The 25,974-nt window shown below is 41.6% G+C and overlaps 1 protein-coding gene across 2 annotated transcripts in view; it reads right to left on the bottom strand.

Annotated features, from left to right (window-relative positions):
• ST6GAL2 (ST6 beta-galactoside alpha-2,6-sialyltransferase 2) overlaps positions 1-25,675 on the bottom strand; it is an 84,892-nt gene extending 59,217 nt beyond the window's left edge. The window contains exon 1 of one of the 2 annotated variants that reach the window (XM_032177149.2): positions 25,303-25,675. The gene's annotated coding sequence lies outside the window, so the exon portion shown is untranslated. Of the gene's footprint in view, positions 1-25,102; positions 25,160-25,302 lie in introns of those variants that run through there. The other variant, XM_032177148.2, reaches the window with a different exon arrangement.
• Positions 25,676-25,974: the final 299 nt, after the last annotated feature.

Here is a 25,974-nt window from a genome sequence, read left to right as displayed (position 1 = left end):
AATACACTTAGGAGGCACCCATGCCAAATGCTGGAAACCTGAATCTGCTCTTGAAATGTCAGTGATAAAAATTAAAAGAAGATTAGAAGAGTGAGACCCTAATTGTGGCTAAATCATCAGACTATGAACATAAAACTAACCAGGATGACACAGGAAAATAGCACAGCAAAGGAGAAGAAAAACACCATCTAAAAACTGTGTGTCTCTGAGATGACACCAAGAATCACAAAGCCTGAGGAATTCTGCTTTAATATCCATATTAAACAAGTAATCTGTTTATCTTCTCATCTCAGCCCATCCCGGCCCTTTTTCCTTACTGCCCTAACCTCTCTCTGACCTATGGAAATCTCTTTCTCCCAATTTATAAATAAGTCATGGCATATAAACTGCCAACCTACCCCTTGATGAGAATACCCATTTTTATATATAATTGTGTGTGTGTGTGTGTGGATTAGACATTTATTATATATCCAGGCACTGTGCTAGATGGTGGGGATTAAAAAGACAATACACCATGTTCTTATCTTCCATGATCCTATAATTTAGTGGCAATAACTGGTGAAGTCTTCATTGTGCCTGTGTCAGCCAAGAATATTTCATTACTAAATAAAATAGATGTTCATTTATTCTTTCTTTCTTTTCTTTTCTTTTCTTTTCTTTTCTTTTTTTTTTTTGAGACAGGGTCTTATTCTGTCACCCAGGCTGGAGTGCAGTGGCCGTGATCTCGGCTAACTTCAACCTCTGTCTCCCAGGTTCAAGCAATTCTCCCACCTCAGCCTCTCGAGTAGCTGGGACTCCAGGTGCCCACCACCAAGCCTGGCTAATTTTTGTATTTTTTGATGGAGATGGGGTTTCACCATGTTGGCCAGGCTGGTCTTGAACTCCTGACCTCAAGTGATCTGCCCGCTCTTGGCCTCCCAAAGCGCTGGGATTACAGGCATGAGCCACGGCATCCAACCTCATTTATTCTTATTTCATACTCTTATGTAAATATACAAATGGAATTACAATAAGGGTATCTGCATCTAATTTCCACGCTGATTAAATGACAGTTCTGTATCACAAAAGAAAGCACTAATCAATCATTTATTCACTCAACAAACATCTCTTGAAGCCACACAGTCAGACATGAAATTATGAGTGATCATTCCATATGTGATATGCAGCTTAAATGAAATGCTAATGCTGCTGCACCAGAGTCGTGAAGCAGTACCAATCTTTATGTTGCCTCTCACTCCAGTGTGCTTTTGCTTATTTTATTTCTGCTCTTGGCAAGATTTAAATAAAGGCTTTTTTTCTTTGCTCTACAAATGTTTGCAGCAGCTATATTACACTGACTTAACACAGCATTAACTACAGTACAAATACATACTCCCTAGATTGCTTTTCAAGAAAGGAAAATGTTTATGATTTCTATCAAACAAACACTGAATTCATCACTCTGAAATTTATTTAAAGTGTCAGATGAATTTGACAAAAATCTATACCTAGAATTCATTTCTGAACAGTGTAGGCTTATTACTTTGATTTCAAAGAAAAAAAATACCCTAAAAATGTTCTGGCTGTCTCAGAATGTAAAGTTCAAGTTAAGCCATGTATGGCTACTATGGGTTTACACTGAATTATGTGAAGGAAAAAAAAAAGCATTTCTGGCTTGGTTGCTTAACTCAGAGTAAAATTGTTAGTCCCAATTCTGCAATAAAACAAAATATCAGTCTAAGTGAAAACAAGTGAGAAGCATGGGCTGAGAGGATTTTACTTTTATTACGCTGTACTTTATGACCCAGGCACCAACCTGAGGCAGGGCACAGAAAAACATTTCTAGACAGAGACAGGGCAAATCAGCCAAGAAAATGACTAAATGCTGGAGAAAACAAATCATTGAGCTATTTTAAATCTAATTAACTTGATAAAATACGTTTCTATTTTTCCCAACCTAAAAATAAATGAATACAATAATAGAATCATGAGTGCACTGCCTACAATGTAAACGTCTTTTTTTTTTTTTTTTTCCTATTAGAAAAGCTAAAGAACATGGTATTCCTGGGGATATTTTTTTCCCTTGGAAGTTTGCCATCATGTGTGTTACAGCTGGGACAAGCCTTACGAGGACTCCAAATTTCTTTCTACAAATGAGGAGCCCGTGGTCTGGAGAAACGAGGTGAGTTACCTATGGTTACAAAGCTAGCTGGAGGCAGACACAGAATGAGAGGACGAGTTGCCTGGCTCACATTTGCCCTCTTGTTCTCCGTCATTAAGTGATGGAAAGGGACCGAAATACTTACAACCTACAGAAATCTATTCCACTCACGATATGCTCCTTGTCATCCAATGATACAGAACAGACTGGATCATGGATTTTTGCTTCTTGAGTGTTTTGGAGTTCTGCAGCTAAACAGGATGCTGCAGAAACTGGGCATGAGGAACCTCAAGAACAAAACTACACACTGTGAAATGTGTAGAATCATTCCAACGGGGTTCAAAACGCACAATGTTTCTGAGGCTGGTTCCAGAGCAGACCACCATGAAGTGGCACCTGTAGAACGTGTAGGCAGTAGCCACTATGGGGCACTGTGCAACCAAGGAAATACACCTGCAAAACACTGAGAAATCTGGGTCCTCCGTTTGCTAAAGGTAGGACCTGGCACTACTTAATTAACCTCTCCCATCCCCAGTTCTCCCAACTGTAAAATAAGAAGAGTAATTAACTGCTCTGAACATCTCACAAGGTAATTGTGAGGATCAATAGAGACTGGGTATAAAAGATGATGTGGAGCTAGGAAGAGATATTATTATCATTACATGCGCGTTCTTTCCTCTTACTTGGGAAGACAGCACAGAAGCTACAAAACAATATTATTTCTGGAAGTGTGGTGCCTGGTGCTGCCTCAGAACCTCTAAGGAGGTGTGCTTAAAATGCAACTTCCTGGGTTCTATCCCAGACTCACTGAAACGAAATCTGGGGGGGTGTGTGGCCCATGATCCTGTCATGTCAAAACTTTCCTTTGGATTGCATGCCCCTAGAAGGGCTGCACTAGAAGGGATCCAAGGGAGTAAAAGCCAGAGGAGGGTGGGAAGATGAGCAACTGCATTCCACAGAAACAATGTTCAACCCACTGGCTGGAATCTCCAAACGACCCACAGATGTCTGTCTGACCACAATCCTGTAAATCTTGTTACCTCTACCAAAACCAACCTCTCTCTCTGCAGCACTTCAAGCCCTGGAGACTACAGGCACTGCCAGACACACACTTGCAAGTCTGTGCAAGGGTTGTTTTCTTATGCTTCCTGCCCTGATGGCCCTTGGTCTTCTCCCCTGTTCCTGCGACACTTCATAGGTAACTATTCCTCCCTGGGTAGAACCTTTACATGACCAGTGATTGGCACATTTTACTTTCAGCGTGTGATGTACAAATACTTGAATGAAAGACAGAATATGGAATTCATTATACTCAAAAAAATCTTACTACAGCATTTAACACTATTCTTTTTCAAAATGTATTCACATTTCCCATTCGAGAAGGCAAAGATAATAAGTATTTGAGTAACAAATACCTGGATTCAAATATATTTCCAACATAAGTTTTTTTCATTTATTAGCTGTATCAACTTGGGCAGGTTATTAAACCTCAGATCAGTTTCTTCAACTGGAAGACAGATGTAATATCATACAACCTGGCCCGCCTTCAGGAAGATTTTAATTGGGCTCCATAGGAAAGGCAATTAATGTATTGCCAGGCACAGATGCTCAAAGAATCTTCATTCTCTTCTTGTCCTTTTCCCTTTTCACACTTTCTAATGGGTTCTCTAATAGTCCGCAAAAGCCACAGCTTGTAATGAATCTTCCAAAAGGAACTCCGACAGTAAATCTGATTTCTACTCAGTAGTTCGCTATTAAATGTTTTACAATCATCTCTCAGGGAGGGGGAGTGGAGGAAGAACCCTGATTGTTAGTGTTTGCCCATTCTATGGTGTAAACGCTTCCACTATAGCCAATTTCAAACTACCAATGGGATGTTACTGAACAGAACTGGGATGCGATGTGCAAGAGCTCATCATTGTATGAGTATTTCCACCACACAGATACAATAAAAGTAAATAACTTCAAGAGCGCAGATAATATGAAATAAATTGCAAAATGAAATAAAATAATCAGAAAGTGATGAGTGTGGAGTATTTGCCACCTTTGTTTTTAAACTGGCTCATAAAATTCCTGAAAAGGTACAAGCCAACTCCAGCACACTACTGTATCTTACTCCATCAAGAAAACTCTGTCCTTAGAAGGGTATTAATTCCAGGCATTTCAGCCTACCTAGAGAGCTTTATTTATGCAGAACCCTTTAAACAGATGCAGAAAGCACATGCTTAGAGTTTCTACAGGGGCGAAACGTGGCTACAAAACAGTCTGTGTCTACGTGATACTGACATGCTGTACATGTGCATCAGTTCTGCTAGGGAAAAGCCTTGTCTGGGGAGAAAGAGAGCTGTACGGTGCTTAACACATGGAAACACCCGGTCAACAGGTAACAGTAATAGGTAGTAAGCAATAGTAAAATTTGTTACACCTCTTCTCTCCATCTCGTCCTTATTACGAACATTTATTTATGTGGCTTAACTTTTACCTTAGGTCCATCCTCATTGTAAGACACTAAGCCATGATGTAACAATTTTTAGGGCCCATGTCAGACATGTGTGACACTCTCACTTTAGACACAAGGAAACGGAGGTACAGAGGAGGAAAGCAAGTTGCCCGCAGTTAAAGAGATGTGGGACTGGAATTCAGGCCTTATACTTTTATAAAATGGATTAGTTCTCCAAAGCCTTTAGGCTACTATATTTTATTTGCTTATTCATTTGTACACTGTTTTCAAGAGATAATAAAATATATTTGTGACTTACAAAATTTTGTTTGCAGCCTGCTCAGTTCTAGAGGTGACATTTAATGACCCTGACTTGCATTCGCATTAGGTTGTCTTTACCACAACAGAGCCACCACATTTGAAAACTTGCTCAGCAGTAGAAGTGGCAGGAATTAACTTTATTATTAAAGGCTTATTAGGTACCAAGGATATTAGTACATAAATTATAAAGATGGCTTCATTTAAACAGAAGAACAACCTACGAGTTAGGTAATATTATGGCCTCAATTTTATGATGAAGAAATGAAGGCTCCTTGAGGTTAAGAATCCATCAGAAGTCTCTAGGGCTGGCTTGCTGGGCATGTGACCTGTGCAGTCACGTGGGACCCGACACCCAGAAGAGCCACACTTGTTTTAATACTCTCCTGCCACTGGCGTGAAGTTCTCAATAACTCTGTCTTTGACTTTGTGTGCTGTACCTGAAGTCAGATGGGAGAGAGTGGAACGATGAAGCAGACATGGGTCAGATGTGTGCCACATCCTGTCCACCGTTCCTTGCTGCCCACTTGGAGACAACATTCATGATGCCTCATGAGCACAGGACTCTGGTGAGGCCACAATGCTTGGGAATTCAGCAGGGCTCAAAACGAGTGCAAGGTTGAGTATAGTACCTCTAGGACAAGTGGAGGATCCCACAGCTCCCTGAGGCCATGCTTTCTGTTAGAACCAGAACTAGCTTCAACACAAAAATAAGGCCATTGTACTTTAAGAAACACAACCAACCAAGGCCCCTATCATGTCCTTTCTTATTTCCTTGTATTGGCCAAACACTTGTGCTCCAAATGGTGACACAGAAGGAAGGCCCTGCCTTACTCATCAGGAAGCTGAAGGTAGAACGTGTTGGTAAAACACGCATGTATCAAGAAGTGAAATAAAAACAACAGAGTTAGTTTTTGGCAGTGTTTCCTCTGTTCTGGTCAGAAAGAAATACATAGGCATGTAACAGCTATGAAATACAAATTGTGTAACTTCAATGATTATGCAAACAAGTTAAATGCTTTTAAATTTGCATTTAAAACTGGCATTGCACGGGTTAACAATAAACAGACAAAAATCACACCAATAATTAAATTTTTAATTTTTCTTTACTTAGAACATTAAAAATACTGTGACAATTCAAGAGGCAAGGAAGAGAAGGGAAAAGAAGGCAGGGAAGCAGTGGGAAGGAAAGGGCAAAACATTTTGTTTTAGTACCTTGGAGGGCACTTCTTTCCTATTTTTTGAATAAATGGCTCCACATTCTAATTTCGCACAGTGTCCCACAGCCAGCCCTGGCTGTCACACAACTTGGAAGCATCAGTCAGTATCTGAATCCGAACTGACTCCAAAGCTCCTTTGCGTTGACCCCATTTTATTCAGCCTTTTATTTTAAGCAACAGGGCTCTTCAGTTTCAGAAAATTTTTGTCATGATTCCACTGTTGGCAATCTGGACATGTGACAATTGTTTATCCCTCTTCCTTTTTCTTAATTTTTTCCCCTTTCTCTGAATCATTTCAGTTGTGCTTTCTCCATTCATTGAACAAGTATTCACTCTGTGCCAGGGACATCTAACTCTGTTACTCGGGGATGCATCGGCAAAGCCTATGATTTTAGAGACAACAAAGGCCAAGTCATTTCTAAGAACCTCAGAAATCCCAAATGACGAGGTTTATGCAACTTCAAAGTCTTTCTGCTTTTTTTTTCTCCTAATACTTGATTACCTCTCTAAGCAGGGGCTGCACTTCATGCAGGTCTAATCTTTCAGAGCACAGTGTGGTTAGGAACCCACCCCCTGCCTGACCCCCACCGCCGAAATCTGCACTGGCTGCTAAGTAGGCATTCAGTCTCAAAGAGGGTTTGTTCCACTGAACACCAAATGTGGACTAGAAGCAGCAGATTAAAATTCTGTTTGCTTGTGTCCCATGGAGGACTCAAAGTCAGGGGATTTCTATCCAAGACTTTCTTTTTTTTCTTCCTCAACCGCTCCCTCCCCCCACAAAAGCCAATGTCTGGGTTGTAAGTTAAATCAATCATAAGTCATCTCAAAGAATAAGGTATTATATATAAGAAGGTAAGGCAAGAGCGAAACTAACAAACAAAACCCTATGCCACTTACGCTGCTTAAGCAAGAGCTAAAAAATGTGCTAGACATGCCGCCAATTCTTTTTCTTTTAATTCTTCTATTGTGTCCTAACGATAATAGCCACAAATGCCACCTTTGAGCCCAGCACAGGTGTTCTGGCTGGCAATTTAAAATACTTTGTCAAAAGGAACCAGATCATTTACTCTCACTTTACAGGGGAAGGAACGGAAGCCTGGAATACGGTCAATTTTTTCGTGGTTTGTTAAAACAAACAGAAGGAAAAGAAAGAAGGAAAGAAAAAGGTAACTCACACAAATCTCCGCAAGGTGCAGGGCCTGGAATTTGAGACTAAATCTGTGGACTCCAAAGCCCCGTCTCTCCTCACAGACTGCCCTCTACAGGTTACAAAGTGCATTCATGCACCACGCATCTCAGTGCCATATGGATTTCAGATTAAATGTCCAATTCTGACCTCAGTTTTACTGAAAATAAACTCTTCATGGGTCATAAATTTTTAGAACTGGCCATAATAAACTAAATATCTGTGTACAAGTCCCAAAGTGAACATCACTGCGCCTGAAGCCTCTAGCAGTGCTTCAAACATGCTTGCTGCTAACACTTAGAACTGCCGTTATCAGAGACAGAGATGGGAGATGAGAAAGAAACAGATTGGGAGACTAGAAACTGAAGAATGCCAAGGAGAGAATCCAATATGACAAAACTGTCATCAATCTAGCATCTGTGTAGAGTTTGGGGGTTTCAGAAACATCACAGGTCAACTTGTTTTTCAAATGTCTGAAATTGTGCCCCCACATGTGTGAATTGTGGCTAGAGAGCATACATCAGGGAGTGCAATACAAAAAAAGAAAAACCACTTATTAAATGCATCATTGAGGGAGTGTCATTACATTCTGCTGTAAGCTAGTGGTAAGATTCAAAAGTAGACTGGTGGTGGGCCATTGCTAGGTTGTAATAAACCCACATCTATGGTGAAAGGAGTTTCTTTTGTTTAACAAACATCTGTGGAAGAAATCTGCTAACCACTGGGGATATAACGGCAAATGAGATGAGCTCCCATATCTTAAGAACTGGTGGCAGGGGAGGGGCGGTGGGCTTTGGAGGGCATTTTGGGAGTGGTGAACAGAATATTCTACAAGTACAAGACGGGTACATCCGAACTGACTTCAAAGGTCCTTTGTGTTGACCCCATTTTATTCAGAAGGGAGCTGCAGACTCCCTGGAATTCTTCATTTGGAGGGGAGGGGCACCTTTCAAACAGGTACAACCAATGGGGAAAGGGGTGTGGGCCTCTGGCAGCTTCCTTCTGCACAGAGCTTGTCTTCTTCCATTGAGGTATTTGGACAAAAACCAAACTAGGGCTACTCTGTTAATTTTCTGCAGCAAACTGTAATACATCTTGTTTCATCCTTTCATCTTCTCCCCCAGGAACTTCAAAATATCGACCGCCCTTTAAACTCAGTGATAACTGCTCCCATCCCAGGAAGCCTGCAATTTGGAAATGGGGCAGAGAGGCTCCAGCTCTCACCCAGTCAGGGAGGGCATGGGTTGACTGTTGACAAAGTGCAGATGCCCCCTCCTGCTGCTGCTTTGGCTCTCTGGGCAGAAGCAGGGCCTTCAAAGCTGTCAGTCAGACCTTTGAGAACATGATGAAAGAACTCTGGGTAGGGAAGAAAGGGTTTGTTTGTTTTTAAGCTCTTCTCATTAAGTTGACTGATAGGGAGACTCACACACAGCAGTGGGGGGCATCCAAGTCTGATGTTTAAGCCTAGACAGCTCCAAGGGGACACCCGTTGGCTGTTGTCCCTTGCACCTGCCCAGGTGGCTGGGCCTCCGACTGTCCTCTCTGCACCTCACCCCTTCCCGACACCAAGCAGGACTGAACAGAGGGCCCTGCCCACAAGGCACCTGACCTTTGAGCCAGGGAGACAGCCAATCCTTTATTTAATTGTGGAGACTGTGATGAGGCTAGCCACTGTGTTGTGCCACTTTCCACTTCACGTGGTGTGACGGACCAACACAACTAATGAAGGTGACGTGCCTGGGGTCTGTCTGCAAGATGGCCAGTGAGAGGAGGGTGGGAAAGCCAGCTCTGTACAGGCAGTCACCTAGGGTATCAGGGAGCGCTACACTCAGCCGCTTTTTGCACATCCCCACGGAATGAGATTCTCCCCACCCTTCACTGGCCAGAGAGTGAGTCCTGGAATTGTGCAGAGCCCCCAGCCTGATGCTAGTCTTCTGTTTCCTGGACACCAAGAGACAGCCTTTCTTTCCAAAAACGAATAAAGATAGTTATTTTGATGTATAAACTGAATGTTTAATAGTAATTCACTAAGAGGGTGAAAAATGTGAAAACTTCCACTTAGCTTGGATAGTCATGAAATGTAAACAGGTAAACCCAGGCCACTTCTTCTTGTTAGATCCATATTATTTATTACCAGTTTTCTAGGAAGCCACAAAATTGTGTTTACTTTCACTGCCTGAGAGTACACGTTCTCAAGGAATATAAATCAGTTGAAAAAGCAATCTAACAAATAAACAAGCAAAACACCAAACTTATTACTAAAGGTGTGCCCAGGCCAAGTTCATCTCTTCTCCCAAAAGCTTGAGATCCTTTCAAATCCAGTGCCAATATCCAATGATTATGGGTTTCCTGAAGAGTGCAACATTCTTCAGGTTCACAGGTTGGTTTGGGCACAGGATGAAGGCTTCCTAGACATTAACATTCCGGAATACAGTCACAGACCTTTCTAACCACATCCAGTCATCTAAAAACTTATCCAGGACAACAATATAATCAAAAAGTGTGGAGAAACCAACCGGCAATGTAAACCCTATTAAGATGGCATAGCACGGCTCATAAGGAAAATGAAAAGGGCTTGGGGGTGTGCGGGGATCTAAGATCATTAAGCAAAGTGAAAGAATTTTAACAGATTTTTAAATTTAATATAGTCATGCCATGCTAATGACAGAGACACATTCTGAGAAATGCATCCTTGGGCAATTTCATCGTTGTATGAAATCACAGCATGTACTCACAAAAAATCTAGATGGTACAGCCTACTTACTGCACACCTAGGCAATGTGGTAGGGCCTATTGCTTTGCTCCTACACTGCAAACGTATACAGCATGTCACTGTACTGCATACTAGGCAATTGTGACACAATGGTATTTGTGTGGCTAAACATATCTAAACATAGGAAAGGTACAGTAAAAATATGGCATAAAAGATCTAAAAATGGTACAGCTGTATAGGACACTTACCACAAATGGAACTTCCATGACTAGAAGTTGCTCTGGGTGAGTCAGCAAGTGATGAGTGAATGTGAAGGTCTTAGGACATTACGATATGCTACTGTAGACTTTATAAACACCGTACACTTAGGCAAAGTGTAAGTTTACACGAAATTTACAAAAAAAGATTTTCTTTCTTCAATAATAAATCTTAGCTTAAGATTAGTAATTTAGCTTAGTAACTTTTTAACTCTATAAACTTTTTATTTTCTAAGAACTTTGGACTCTTTTGTAACACTTAGCTTAAAACACAAACACATTGTACAGCTGTACAAAATATCCTTTCTTTATATTTATTCTATAAGCATTTTTCTATGCTTAAATTATTTTATTTTTCACTTTTTAAACATTTTTGTTAAAAGCTAAGACACAAACCCACAAATTAGCCTAGGCCTACACACGGTTATGGTCATCAACATCACTGTCTTCCACCTCCCACATCTTGTCCCACTGGAAGGTCTTCAGGGGCAATAACACGCATGGAACCACCATCACCTATGATAGCAACGCCTTCTTCTGGAATCCTCCTGAAGGACCTGCCTGAGGCTGTCTTATAGGTAACTTTCTTTTTTATTAATTAGAAGAAGTACACTCTAAAAGAACGATAGAAGTATAGTAAATACACAAACCAGTAACACATTTATTATCGTTACTTTATTATCGTTTATAATCATTATCAAATATTATGCCGTGTACATAATTGTATATGATAGACTTTTCTATGACTGGCATATAGTAGGTTTATACCAGCATCATCACTAAAATACAAGTAATGCAGTAATGCACACTGCAGTACAACCTTACAACAGCTACAAGTCCCTAAGAGATTGGAATTTTGCAGCTCCATTATAATCTCAGGAGACCCCTGTGTTATATGTGGTCTGTCACTGACTGAAGGTTGTATGTGGCACATGACTGTATAGTATCTGAAATACCAGCAGTGCTGAAGTGCTCTAGGAACCAACTTAGGTTCCTAATAGAAGATGAAGTTTTCTTTGCTTGGTGCATGAGTCCAGGGCCAAACCTGAGTTTGTGCTTATGTTGTGGAAATCAGGAGCAGCCCCAGGCAGTGGTGGGGACTGCCAAGCTGACACAGTCAGAATAACAACCACGAATAGTCAGCATCCATGAACTCACTGAAATCCTTTTAAGTTGCTTATGAAGGTAATTTAAAATGATTTCCACGGATGTGAGGACACCCACACTTAGGCTCTTCTTTCCTCACTTGTATGAGAGGTCCCTGTGTCTAACATAAATGGAAAAGTGACATCATTTATTCAAATGCCCCACATACATCCTTTTGTTATTTATTTATTTATTATCATTATTTTGAGATGGACTTTCGCTCTTGTCACCCAGGGTGGAGTGCAGTGGCATGATCTCGGCTCACTGCAACCTCCGCCTCCCGGGTTCACGCCGTTCTCCTGCCTCAGCCTCCCGAGTAGCTGGGATTACAGGCGCCTGCCACCACACCCAGCTAATTTTTTGTATTTTTAGTAGAGACGAGGTTCCTTTTGTTTTAAACTTCATGTGCTTTCATTACATCCTGTGAAGTTCTATTTAATACTGAAGATCACTTAATGTTCCTAACTTCAATCACTGGTAATTTGTTTTTATTTCAATTCTAGTACAGGTTCAGAGTAAGGAAAAGTGTCCTTTTAATTAACTGACATGTGCCCAGCATTCCCCTGATTTTAGCCTTGCCTTTGGGAAGCTGAAAAATTTCAAAAAACAAAATAAAACTAAACAAAACATTCACTCAGAAGGATGTGAGTCTGGGAAGAAATTCTGAAAATATACAAAGTTCCACATAAACTCTAATGACCCCAAATGCTCACTAACCCTTCATCTCTCTCCGTAGATGTCCCCAGCCCTGTGACCATCTCCTGCAGGGAGAAATGGCAGAACGAGGTCATGGCCATGCATCTGATACACACAGGCAGGGGACAGCACAGCAGCTTCCTGGGCTTTAAGCTAAAGGTGTGTGTTAGTTTTTCCATCTGCAATGGGGTTGGGCTAAACCCAAGATCAAAGCCCTGCATTTATAATTCTTCATGGACAACTGACGCTGTATACTCCCCCTGGTGTAGAAGTACTTTTTTCAAATTTCATACATGATTCTTATGATTCTTGGGTGGGCAGCATAATAACAAAACACTGCTGAGCCCATTCGTTCTGGAACGGCCTTATTATCACACCAGGTGCTGAAAATGTATGTAGTTCTAATTGTAGGATGTGTACAACATTTATGATTCCAAGACAAAGTGCTTTCATAAATTCTCCACGGACAGATCCAACCCAATATATTTACTAATTATTTACCGATTACACATGTCCATTAGTTCCAAATGCTTTGCTGAAGGAAGAAACAAAGATGCTGAACCTTATTTTTAATCATTTTCAACAGAAATGTGAATGTCAGGTTTTCTCTGTGAGATTCACAAGTGGCACAAAAATTATGAGGTTGAATGGTTTAGCAGTGATTTCCTAACATTGCTAGTAAATGTGTTTCTCCAAAGTGATTAGTGGCAACTCCAAAGTATAAGACAGTGTATGTGCAGAATGGCCCATCTGGGCCATGGTGTCTTGTCCTTAGAGAATGTTCTGTTTATAAATAGATCACTAGAATTTGAGGAGCTCTATTCATGGCGATTCAACTTGAAGAAAGAGGGAAAAAATCCAACCTCCTCTCTTTTGTTTTAGAAATCACATTTAGGGAGTGGACAGCCATCCTTTCAGTCTAACAGGACTCTTAGATCCATCCATTCAACATAGATTTATGAAGAACCTCCAGGGCTCAGTACCACACAACATGCTCGATAGCTGGGACACGGAGTTCTGGAGGCTGCCTATAAGGAACTTACAGTTCAGCAGGGATGGGAAGGCAGCAAAGTCAATTATAACAGAGTAGCAAGTGTAGCAACAGAGAAATGATGCTGTGCTGCAAGTGGGCACCATTAAATCATGTTAGGTGTGTGTGTGTCAGGGAAGGCTTGCTGGTAAGTTAATGGGAGTTGGTGGAAGTTAGGGGTTGGGAGGCGGGCAGAAGGAGAGGGAAAGAACCAAGTCCATAACAACCAGGTCAAGGAGAGATGCTGAAGGTAGCTGTGGCTAAGAGGGGAGTAGGAAAGTGGAGACCATGAGCGTGGATCCAAGCCGGAAGCACATGATGTTCTAAAAATGGCAGACAGTGTTCCATATGCAATGGAGGATGACTGGGGAATCTAAGGAGAAGAGAATGCAGCACAATCGAGCTCAAGGTTTGGAAGGAGGACTCTTGGCCAAAGCGGCAAAGGGATGGGTATGCAGGAGGGGCAAGAGTGTATGGAGACATCTGTAAAATGAATTCTAATAGAACATGCTATGTTAGCTATGAGCAGTGCGCTGCTTCCACTCAATTTTTTCCTTAAAGAGTATGATAAACACGGGATGCTGAAGCCCAAGAAACACTTCACCCTCTAGAAACTGTAAATGTCACTGTTTCCATAAGGGCAGAGACTGTGGAGAAGCACATGAAGCATAATCACATATTTAGAAGCCACTTAAATAGCGCATGCCCAAGGGCACATTGTAGACAAGCCAGCATTTGCAGCAGCAGGTAGCAGAGGCAGCTTCCTTTTCAGGAAACAGACACCAAATCATTAGAACCTTAACGCTGTGTCAGCTTTGGCTGCCAAATATGCAGCTCCATACCAAATGGTACCATTTGCATCTGGCTCTGTATTTAAGCCAACTTCTTTGGCTTTAAGAAAATTCTGAATTTATACAATATAATATGAGCACATCTGATTTTCATTAGGCAGTTTGCCGCCTGTTCTCCTTTTTCACTTTTGAAATCACATTTATATTTCTTATTCTCTTCCATTCTACTAAATTTTAAGATATCACTTTACTTTTTTTATTTCTCTTTTTTTTTTTGAAATGGGGTCCCACTCTGTTGGTCATCCAGCCTGGAGTGCAGGGTGTGATCTCAGCTCACTGCAACTTCCGCCTCCCAGGGTCAAGCAATGCCCCCAACCTCAGCCTCCAGAGTAGCTGGGACCACAGGCGAGTGCCACCACTCTTGGCTATTTTTTTGTATTTTTGGTAGAGACGGGGTTTCACCATGTTGCCCAGGCTGGTCTTGAACTCCTGAGCTCAGGCAATCCACTCATTTTGTCCTCCCAAAGTGCTGGGATTATAGGTGTGAGCCACTGCGCCCAGCCCTTTCTACTTTTTCTTTATATTCCTTTGAACTTTAGTTTTTGGTATCATGGACACATCTCTCAAAGCTGGTCAGCACACTCCAAGTACAGACCAGGAACTGATGGGGTACGGGACAGGCCTGGACTGGGTTTTTATATTTACATTCATTATTTCCAAATTGCAATGTAGAATTTCTCTGTAAGAACAAAACTACAAGGAATCTATATGACTTTAATCTTCCATGTCCTGATGAACTTTTCCTGATGAGCTAGTTCTTTAAAACATCTCCTAAGAGAATCTAATTATGTTATGTAGAAAAGCTTCTAGAACTGACCATATAGTAAGCTTCTATATTATAATTGGGATAGAAATATATCATCTAGAAACAAGAGAGATTCCTTGGGCTAAGAGTCCTATATCAATGTCCACTTGCAATGTTAAATTTTTTCCAAATTCACAATTCAGAGGCTACAAGTTAAATGCCAAATAAAATTGAACTCAGTTCGTAGATTTCTTTTTTTGTAAATAGATGAGGTCTCGTTCTGTCCCCAGGCTGAAATGCACTGGAGCGATCATAGCTCACTGCAATCTTGAACTCCTCTAGGCTCAAGAGATCCTCCTGCCTTAACCTCCTGAGAAGCTGAGATTAAAAGTGCAAGTCACCATGCCTGTACACAAATTTCATTTTTAAAGTGTTTTTTTCATATAAATGTTATATGTCCAGCATTATTTTTAATAAACTGGAATATTTTAAAATATATCTTCAAGATTTAGAGTAAAATGTACTGGCTTGTACTACATTTTAAAATTTACTTTTGGTCTTCTGGTTACAGTCTACCAAAGGAAGATCTATAGTACTGAACAAACGGCAAAACTAGGCTCTTATGTTATAACAATCCTGGGGTTTTTATGACAAAATGAACTTCAGACAGCATGAAAGTTTCAATGATGAACAAATATTGAACTTTTGTATTTTAATAGCACAACCAATACTTTATTCCTGGTTAACTTTACCTTATTTTTCTAAAAAAGATAAATTGTTTAAAAGTTATTTTGTTTAAACTTTAAGTATAAACTGGTGAGCAGGTGACACAAAACTAATCTACTCTGATATAAATCAGAATAGTGAGTACCCATTGGGGGACAGTGACCAGAAGAGGGCATCAGGAGGCTTCTGGGGTGCTGGTAAGAATTGCTTCTTGATGTGCTGGTTATATAGGTATATTCCGTTTATGAAAATTCATCAAACCATACACATGCTCTGTGCAAGTTGGCACTGGCAAAAGATTTAATAATTAATTTTTTCATGTAGCAATTTTCTGGTTAAGGTATATGGCTGAAGAAAACAAGACAGATAGAGTAACTGCATAAACGCCAGAGTAAACCTGTGCCTTGGAGGCAGCAGGCGCCACAGCTTCCTCCCTCCACACGTGGACAGAAGCAGCACATTGGTGAGAAAGACATGTGCTTAGAGAGGCAGAAAACGAGGAAGAGAAACGTTCAGGACTCCAAAGAGTCTATTTAGAGAGAAAAAAGGTGGTTGGTGGGGGAAAGTAAAGATGACATGTTTCTTTGTACCCTGTTCTCCTCCCAAATTCCATTTGACATCATGCAGAGATGTTCATTTGACATTTCTGGTTTGAAGACTATGAGGGGAATGCATCCCATGGGCCAGTGGTTACTGACTACAATACCACCTTCAGAAAGTTTAGGAAATCCTCTTACGGCCTTCTGTGATTTTCAAGCTGGGGATATAGCCAAGTTGGCTTCTTGCAGACCTTCAATCCCAGAAGGTGGTTTGGGGGCAATATTCCACCTCAATCTTTTGTACCTGAAGTTGATGAAATCTGACATGTGAGATTACATGGAGCTGACAATGTCACATGAAAGTAAATCTGGATTAAAATATTACATATATATGTATATACACACGATAGAAGGCCTGTGAGCTCCACACCTTCGTTGGGTGCAATGACGTCACTCACCCAAGCGTCTGAACACAGCAGCACCTGTGAGCTTCTTTTAGTAAAATTTAGTATCTACCTCCCATTCTACCATCATAAACAATGGGGCCTGTGACTTAGTCTCTATTTCTCCCCCGCCTTAGAGACTGTCAGTACCAAATGAAGAAAATTTTATTTTGAAGTACACAGTTGGACATGCCAAGAGGCTTAACCACATCTCTATAAAAATATTTGTTTGGCACCTACACAAGATAAACAAGAGTGCTCAAATACCTTACTGCATTCATTAATCCTTATTTTCCACCCACCATATATATATATATATAAAACAAACAAACAAAAACAGGCGTGAGCACCTTCCTACAATCCTGTTTCCTACAACCTCTCCACACACACAAACTTGAATGTTACTTAAAGGAGAAACAAACCAATCAATATGGGTATGCCGTTCAGTTCAGTGAGGAACAGTTCTAAGGAACAGCCTTGTGACCAAGGTCCTACTGTCTGGGTTGAGCAGGGACCTCAAGGGCTGCACCCTGGTGCCTGGCTGGAGGTTGTGCCCACCACCCTGAAAATTCAGTGGCTATTGCTTAGGTGCTGAATGCGCACAGTAATTCCCAAACCAAATCTGTACGCCAGTCACAGTTAACCCTCTGCATCCGCAGGTTCCACATCCACAGATGCCACCCACCAAGACTCAAAAATATTTGGAAAAACAAATAAATAAATAAGAATACAACAATAAAATACCAATAAAAATACAGTATAGGCTGGCATAGTGGCTCATGCCTGTAGTCCCAGCACTTTGGGGGTTGAGGCGGGAGGATCGCTACAGACCAGAGGTTCAAGACCAGCCTGGGCAAGAGAGTGAGACCCTGTCTCTCCAAAAAATTTTAAAAAGTAACCAGGTGTGGTGGTGCACACCTGTAATCCCAGTTACTCGGGACGCTGAGCGGGGAGGATTGTCTGAGCCCAAGAAGTTGACGCTGAGGTGAGCCATGATGGCACCACTGTACTCCAGCCTAGGCAACAGAGTGAGACCCTGATTGTAAAAGACAAAAACCAGGCTGAGACGGGTGGCATGTGCCTGTAATCCCCGCATTTTTGGAGGCCAAGGTAGGAGGATCGCTTGAGTCCAGGAATTCAAGACCAGCCTGGAGAGAACAGTAAGACCCCTGTCTCTCAAACAGAAATAAAAAAAACAAAATCAGCACAACTGTTTAGATAGAATTTACATTGTATTAGGTACTATAAGTAACCTAGAAACAACTGATTTAAAATATACAGGAGAATCTGCCTAGGTTATGCAAAGATACTATGCCATTTTATATCAGGGACTTGAGCATCCATGGATTAGGGTATCCATGGAGAATACTGGAACCAATCCCCTAAGGATACTGAGAGATGACCGTATTTCTACATCATAAACCCACCTCTCATTTTCAACACAGTGTGGTAAGAACAAGATTGAGCTAATTTGCCAATTGAAAGACAGGGATCGACATGGAGTAAAATGGGTTTGCTTAGTTTTACCTGTAAGACATGCACATTAAGCACTTGATTATACTCACGGGCTTCGAAATTATAACTGGGATAGATACACACCATCTAGAAACACACCTTAGGCCAGGAGTCCTTCCATTACCCCTTAAGAGGCACATTGTGTAATACAGTCTAAAGCTTTCCTTTCACCGACTTCTGGTTCTACATAGAATACTGTGCTTAACAGTCATGAGACAATACTGAAAAAATGCCAAACAAAAAAAGTTAACCCTGCCTTTTCTGTGTATGTATCCAATGGTGATATACAGGGTATTAATAGGATATGATGATAATACAGCATGATGTAATCAGTGGCTATTGCTTAGGTGCTGAATGCACACAGTAATTCCCAAACCAAATCTGTACGCCAGTCACAGTTAACCCTCTGCACCCGCAGTTAACCCTCTGCATCTGTATTATCTGTGATAATACAGATGACGTGTTTTAACTCTGTGGGGCAAAGTGTAGAGTGAAGCAAGTAACAAATGTTTAGATTTAACTTACGGAAGCAATCACATTATTTTAAAGCCATACCTTTCAGACACTTTCCTACTACTATCAAGCCAACTTTGGAAACTCTCCCACCTCAAATAGTTAATGAAATAACCTACTTAAAGGCACCCCATGAATGTTATTCTAACATATCAAGTATTGAGTCAGGCCAATTACTTAATTAGTTCAACTTTCCCAGCTACTAATTTTGAACATCAGGCAGAAGAATGTTTTTTAACTACACTGTCACTCAGAGGGTGTAAGCTGCCCTTTAAACAACAGAAACTATAGACCAATTATATACATATCTATTATAGACCAATCATATACATATTTAATGCATATAATAGAAATTACATATTATAGACCAATTATATACATTATAGATCAATTATATATTATTATATAGACCAATTGTATATTATTATATATACATATAGACCAACTATATACCATTATACATATAGACCAATTATATAGACCAATTACATACTATTATATATATAGACCAATTATACAGTTATAGACCAATTTATACATATCTAATGTATATAATGTATATAACAGAAATTATAGACCAATTATATACATGGCTATACATATATTGACATACTTTTAAAAGAAAACCATATTACACTTGTCTATTTCCCATTTATTCATAAATTATTTAAACTTTACCTTAGAAATTAGAGCATACAGTTTTCTTTTAAAATAACTCTTAGGCTTATGGTCTTAATTATTTTGCCTACGTCTATAGTGATTAAAAGACACTATAATTCAGGGCAATTCCAAATAGTCGCCTGCTCTCCAGAAAAAAAGATTGAATCACCTATAGTATTTGGTAAACTTCTGGCTGACCTAAAACATCTCAAGTGGTTCATCTCTGTCATCACAGAGAACAGCTAACCAATATGTAGGATTCCAGTCATCAACCTGGGGCCAGGTTCCCTGAGGGACCTGCCTGAGAAGCCAATCTCAAAAGTTAGTCTCAACAGTCAAATGCAAAAGTTAGTCTCAACAGTCAAATGCATTCTGCATATCACCAAAGGGACCAAGGGAGTAGAGGTTCTTGCATGTTGAGCATGATGTCTGCTGTCGTCATAAAGAACATTTACACAAACATGCACACTCACATATATGTACACATGTAAGTATGTTTTCCATATGTACCCTATTTATAATAAACTAAGAGAAAGTTTAAACCTTAAACATTTTTGTTGGCTTCTCACAAGCCATATAATTTGGAAGATAAAATTTTCCCAGAGATAAGCCACATAGGAAAAAGAATGTTCTTCCTTCAGTCGGAAGGGCTAGGCTCTTGTCCTGATTTTGTTAGGCAACAGCCATGAATCCCAACAATTAATGCTGAAGTATCCTAATTCAAGTTCCCACTCCTGATTGCTGATGTAACAACACATAATGCGGGAATTTATTCCTCTGGTACTTACTTGCCAGTGTGTGTGTCTGTGTGTGTATGTGTGCACATGTGTTCTTTTGAAAGACATTCCTCTTTTTCATACGAAAATTTCTTTTATTTATTTCTTTATTTTCTGAGATAGGGTCTCATTCTGTCACCCAGGCTGGAGTGCAATGGAGTGATCATGGCTCACTGCAGCCTCAAACTCCAGGGCTCAGGTGATTCTCCCAACTCAGCCTCCTGAGTAGCTGGGACTACAGGTGCACGCCCTCACACCCAGCTAATTTTTAAAAAATTTTTTGTAGATATGCGGGCCTTGCTATGTTGCCCAGGCTAGTCTTAAACTCCTGGGCTCAAGCAATCGCCTACATCAGCCTCCCAAAGTGTTGGGATTATAGGCACTGCACCAGGCCCATACAGAGATTTCTAATGGGGTATAGTTTCCCTAATTTTAAAATATAATTTACATAGCAAGATCCCTCTTCTAACAGTAAAAACAAATCCATTCATTTAATCCTATATGTACAGTTCCATCTTGTAACTGGGTTAGCTCTATCATTTAGAAAACAAATCCCATATTAACTGTACTTTTTTCTACCCATTTGAGGTCAGTGGCACAATTATGGGTTTTTGGCACATAGCAATATACTTACATTTCAGAAAAGTCATCATTACTCTTTCAAAGAAGCTACTTTTACATTTTACTTCTGAATAATGAAAGCTATTGGATTATCTAAGAGACTTACCCTTTCCCATATTTAATTTAAAGCTAAGTCATTTTGGAAACCACAATTACCAACATGCAAGAACCTCTACTTGAAAAATTTGTATAATTTGAACATGGAAAACCAATTGTTTTAAATTTAATAAAGCATTTTTCTCTCGGGCTCAAACAGTAGAAGCAGCCCAGAGTAGAACTTAATGTGTGAATTATAAACTTCTGAAAACAAAGACTTATCATCAAGATACTGCAGAATTTTTCTTTACAGTGTATTATCTAATGCTTTAGCCAATGTATTTCTAAATGTCCCAGGAGACTACTTTTTGAACTTGCTATCCTTACCAACCCAGTAACTCAAAGCACATGGATCATTTTCTTGAATCTTAGCCTAAATTTTTCCTTGGAAATTTCATTTGATATGATATGCTTCATATCAGCCCAAATTTCATTCTAATATTGACTGCCTGGATATTCCACATTTCATAGCCCATTTTTAAGTTGCAGCTTAAACCTTTCTCTGCTTCCAGGTTCTGATGAACACATGCTTTCTGTATACATGGGCTCCCTGACATCCTCTTCCATCGCATACAATCTTCCCCATCCAGCAGGCTCAGCCTGGTTTGAGGATATGAAAACTTATAGTCTTAGTTGGTCTCCGGCCCCACACAATGACAGGAGTTGTCATTCTTGTTTTCCTTTGTTGAGTGGATCTCAGTCTAATAGCATGGGCTTTGGACACCCAGACACAGGTTCAAATCCCAGCTCTGCCAAGGCACTTTACCTTTCTGAGGTTCAGTCTTCTCGCCTGTAAAATGGGCACAATGATACCTCCCAGGATTGTGGCTAAAGTACACTTTGATAATCTGTGCAAAGCAAATGGCAGGATGTGGTACATCATAAGTGCAAATTAGTTACTATTATTATTCTTTGAATTACTACTATCTCCTGGGGCTGCACAGGAATTAGCTTTTAAGTATGCCACAACTTACAATTATCAATTTTGTGGAATCTCACACCAGAAGACATGTTGGAAAGGATTTAATGTAAGCCTTCCTTTTCCAGCCCTGGAAACTGAGCTCTGATAAGGCTGTTTTTCCCCACTGCTGGTCGCTGCAGGAGCACTGGCCAACAGCTTTCCTTGGCTCTCTAAGAAAGTCCAGTGCAAAACTACAAACCTAGCCTTCACATGCTTCTAGCTTTGTAAAGCCACTGCATGCCTTCAATTCGGTCTTCTTCCCTAGACAAGACCACAGAGGGCAGCAGAAGCCAGGACGGCACAGAACAGTTCTGTCCAGCTAGAAGTCCCCCACAGTGGGCAGCATGCCTCTGATGTCATTTCCATGCACAGAACAATTCCCCCAACCAACCAGTGGCGCTGGGTACTGTGGGATAATCAGGAACCTGCAGGTGGCAAAGTGAAGATAATAGTCCCACAAGTGCTGGGACCCTGCTTTCACCAGGGCTAGGACCAATGCTGGGACTGGACCAGATCACCAACTCCTGAAAAGCCTTAGGACTGCCCAGGTCATACTTCACCCCCTTTAAATGTTATTTCACCTGTGGACTAGGTAGATTCCAAGTATTTTGAATTGCAACTGTTCCCCTGTCAATTCAATGGGAGGGGTGGGAGGTGGCTGGGACCAAGCAAGAGTAAATTTCAATTTTTGGAAGGGGCATAATAAATCCGTGTTTCTCTAACACTGATGTCTTTGTATTGTGTACTTAATAACATTTAGAAACAAATTTCTCAAAAGTTGGAAGGAGAGCTTTCAGAAAAATGGTAGGTATATTAAACTGAAAATGTGGTAATCCACTAACAGTGGCTGGTCATCTACAGCCCATTCAGTCTTTGGCATTGATATCAACAATTAGTGTAAGAACATTGAAAATTTCTGTGCAAATATGCACCTGTGTTTCCCTTCCACTTTCCAAAATTTGGAAAGAGAAGTGTTTCCCTTCCACTTTCCAAAATTAGTATATAATTATATGCAATTATTACTTTTATAGTCATTTGGGAATTTCATCCCATTTTTTTTTCAGGGATGAGATTTCAGATTTCAATGCTTAGAAAATCAAAGCTTAACATACACCTGCCATGAGGGTACTATCTGATTCCCTTAGACACTTACGCATGCTGAATTAAGTAGTTAATTTAATTTAAGTAATTAAATTTTAAGATCATATTACAGAAAATCCAGGAAAAGAAAAAACTCAATCAATCAGGAATAACACAATACATTTAAAGAGCAAATGCAGCAACAAAGACTGTCCTTATTATCATGCATAAGATATTTTTATTCAAAGTCTCACCAATGAGGCAGCAATCTGCAAACTAATTAAGAGCTTCCCAGAGGACAAATATTTCCAAGTTTTTGGAAAGGAACCTATCATTTATTTACCTAAGCAGGAGTGGCAGAAGCCTAGAAATGAGTTTGTCATTTCAGGAAAGATTTAATCACTTGAGAAATGCTTGGATAAATTCTAAACCTGGAGGGTAAAATTTCAGTCAGTATCGGTATAAGCAATAGACCACAGCCTCACACACTGAAATCATCTCAGAAAGAGGAGAAACTCGGGGGTGGCGGGTTGGAACCTCCAGAAACAAGCAGGTACAGGAATTTTTTCAGCAGTCCCTTCACTATTTAACCAATCTTTGCTGGCTGGATTGGCCACAACTCCCTAGACTCAACTTATGTCTTCACCCCAGAGTAAACCTTTTCCCTCTTAATTATCCTCATCAGAAACTCAACACAGATAATTGCCCTCTTCTGCATGATAAATCATTCATGTGTTTTCAAATGTTAAATTGTCTCAACTTTGAATCCTGTAGTCTAAATATCCTGAATTTTGTATCCTTTCTTCCTAGATCGTGTGCACCACATAGCAAACTCACCAAATGTTGGTCCTTGCTCTGACCTCACTCTTTCCAGTAGTATCCATCCAAAGCCTCTCTAAACTGTGGAGCTCAGTACTCCATATAAAGCAGTGACTCCTATCACAATCTCTACAAGAGATTTAACTCAAAACTCCAGAAGCTTTCACAGCACCAAGCAAAAAGGTAAGATGTTACCATTTGTATCTATTACAGTAAGAACTGGATACAGTGCCTTTTTAACTTTGCAGTAAAATTCAAAGCACTTCACCTATTATTTTAGAGTTTCATTAGTTTTGAGCACAATATCCATTCACCTTTGCCAACAGTTTCTTTTAAGGCATGAGTACAAAATTCCTCAAGTGCTATAAAAATTTTGGTTGTCAGCTCCAGAAAAATAATGGGGCAAGGGGAGTGGGTGAAAACAGGTTCAAGGCCACACATCATTTTTCCTTTTAAAAGAAGTTTTAACCCTAACTTTGCAGCATATATATATATAGATATACACACATATATACATAATATGTGTATGTATATACATATACATCATATATATAGCACTTCACTTTATTGGAATTCTTCCTTAGTCATAAATTATATTTCAAGTTGGCAAAAAATGTTGGTCAGAATTTCAAAAAATGGAAGCATCAAAGTAACCAGCATGGGGTTTTTCAAGTGTGCTGCCAGCCCACCAAAGACCCCCTCACCTAAGCAGACAGTCCGCGGCGAGGAGGGCCAGCATGCCCCTTTATGGTCAGAACGGCAGTGGTACAAAAGACAATGATTTCAACCAAATATGGTTTGCCTCTCGTCAAATTTTTCGCACGTCCAATAAAAATAAGTTCACAAAAATCCAGCCAAGCATTACTTTCCCCCCAAAAGTGCTTCTCAGATTACAAAACAGCTTTGAAAGTTCAGCCTGACAAAACAAATATGGTACTAGGAGGAGAGACCTGGAAGGCAATCACAAAAAGTCTCATTTAAATTCCTGGAAAGCACAGCTTCTCCAAACACAGCTATTCAGCTCTTTGGAAGGCAGCACTTGCGGGAGCCATTGAGTTTAACTTCACTCAGTCCCCCAACACAGAACCGGCAAATCCGAATGAGATGGACGTCACACTCCCTACTCAAAAGAATGCATCAAATATCCACTCCGGACACCGCGGAAAGTAAACCCAAAAGCGGAGTTTGCCGCCTGCCAACTACATAAGAATTAACACTCGGATTCTAAAGATCCCTACTACCCCAAACATTATAGCTACAGAGAACCAGAAATCAACAGAACACACTTTAACCTTTAAGAAGTGTAGTTTTGTACGGGAGTTGGCTGAAGAAAGACAAAAATCTTCACTCCCTTCCAGAGCCAAAAGAGCCAAAATAAAAGATCACCGTTACTGAGCCACAGGGGCACAACTGTATCCGCCCGTCCCCAAAGCGCAAGCCGTCCTCCCGTTCGCTTCTCCAGAATTTCCTGCTTTTCCCCAAACCACCTTCAACATTCCCCACACACGGGTCTGGCCCCAAACACGTAGTGTATCTCCGCGCACAGCAGCGCGGAGGCTGCAGCGCCACCAAGGAAGGCGTCGCCCACCCTTACCCAGTGCCCTCCCTTACCAGCCTTCTCCCCACGCTGCGCCTCGAAGCGCACGACACCGTGGTGCTCGGCGCTCCCCCTGGCAGCGCGGCACTGGAGTCCGAGGCGTGCGTGTCACATTTTATTCCCCGGCAGCCGCTCGGGTGCGCGCGCTACGCGCTCCCACACTCACACTGACGCCCGCTAGAGCTGGGACCCTGGCCGGGGTCTCCCGACTCACGCCGCGGAACTTGGGGGCTGCAGAAGGCGAGTGCGCGGCGGGAGTCGTCCTGCCGCAGGCTCGAGTCCTCCTCCTGCCACCGTGGAGTCTCGGAGCTGCCACCGTGGGGTCTCGGAGCTGCCCCGCGCTCCCGTCCCGGGCGGCCTGCCGAATCACCTCTCCGAGGCCAGCGCTGCTCCGCGCCGGCGACGGCTGCAAGCGCGGGCGGCAGGGCACAGCGGGTGGCTCGGCCTCAAAGCCGGCGGGAGGCTACGCTCAGCCCCGTGCCGCACGCCTCATTGTTTCGGGCAGCGCGGCGGCGGCTCCCGCGGCTAGAGGAACCGCGGCCCAGAGCCCCGGGGAGAGGCGGCGGCTCCCGGCCCCCGCACCGAGGCTGCGCTGCGCCCCGCCCCCGAGCTCCGCTCGCCCGCTCCGCTCGCCCCAGAGCCCCCTCCCTCTCCGCCATCCCTTTCATCCTCCCCTCTCCAGGCTCACCTAGCTGGCGGGAGCCGGGCACTGGGAAGTTGGGCTGCCCCCTCCCCGCGCCCCCGGCCCGGCAGCGCGGCCCGCCGGCGAGCGCAGGCGGGGCGCTCCCTGGCTGCGCGCGGATCTCTGCTTCTCGCGGAGAGTGATTGCAGACTTGGGCTGCGTGGGGCGGTGCGGGGCAACACGGCTGCCTAAAAAGGCGTGTTT

The sequence above is a fragment of the Hylobates moloch genome, unplaced genomic scaffold, assembly GCF_009828535.3.
Source record: "Hylobates moloch isolate HMO894 unplaced genomic scaffold, HMol_V3 SCAFFOLD_15, whole genome shotgun sequence".
In the NCBI taxonomy this organism is placed as follows: domain Eukaryota; kingdom Metazoa; phylum Chordata; class Mammalia; order Primates; family Hylobatidae; genus Hylobates; species Hylobates moloch.
The sequence above is the reverse complement of the archived record's forward strand: the minus strand, read 5'-3'. Positions and strand labels throughout refer to the sequence as shown.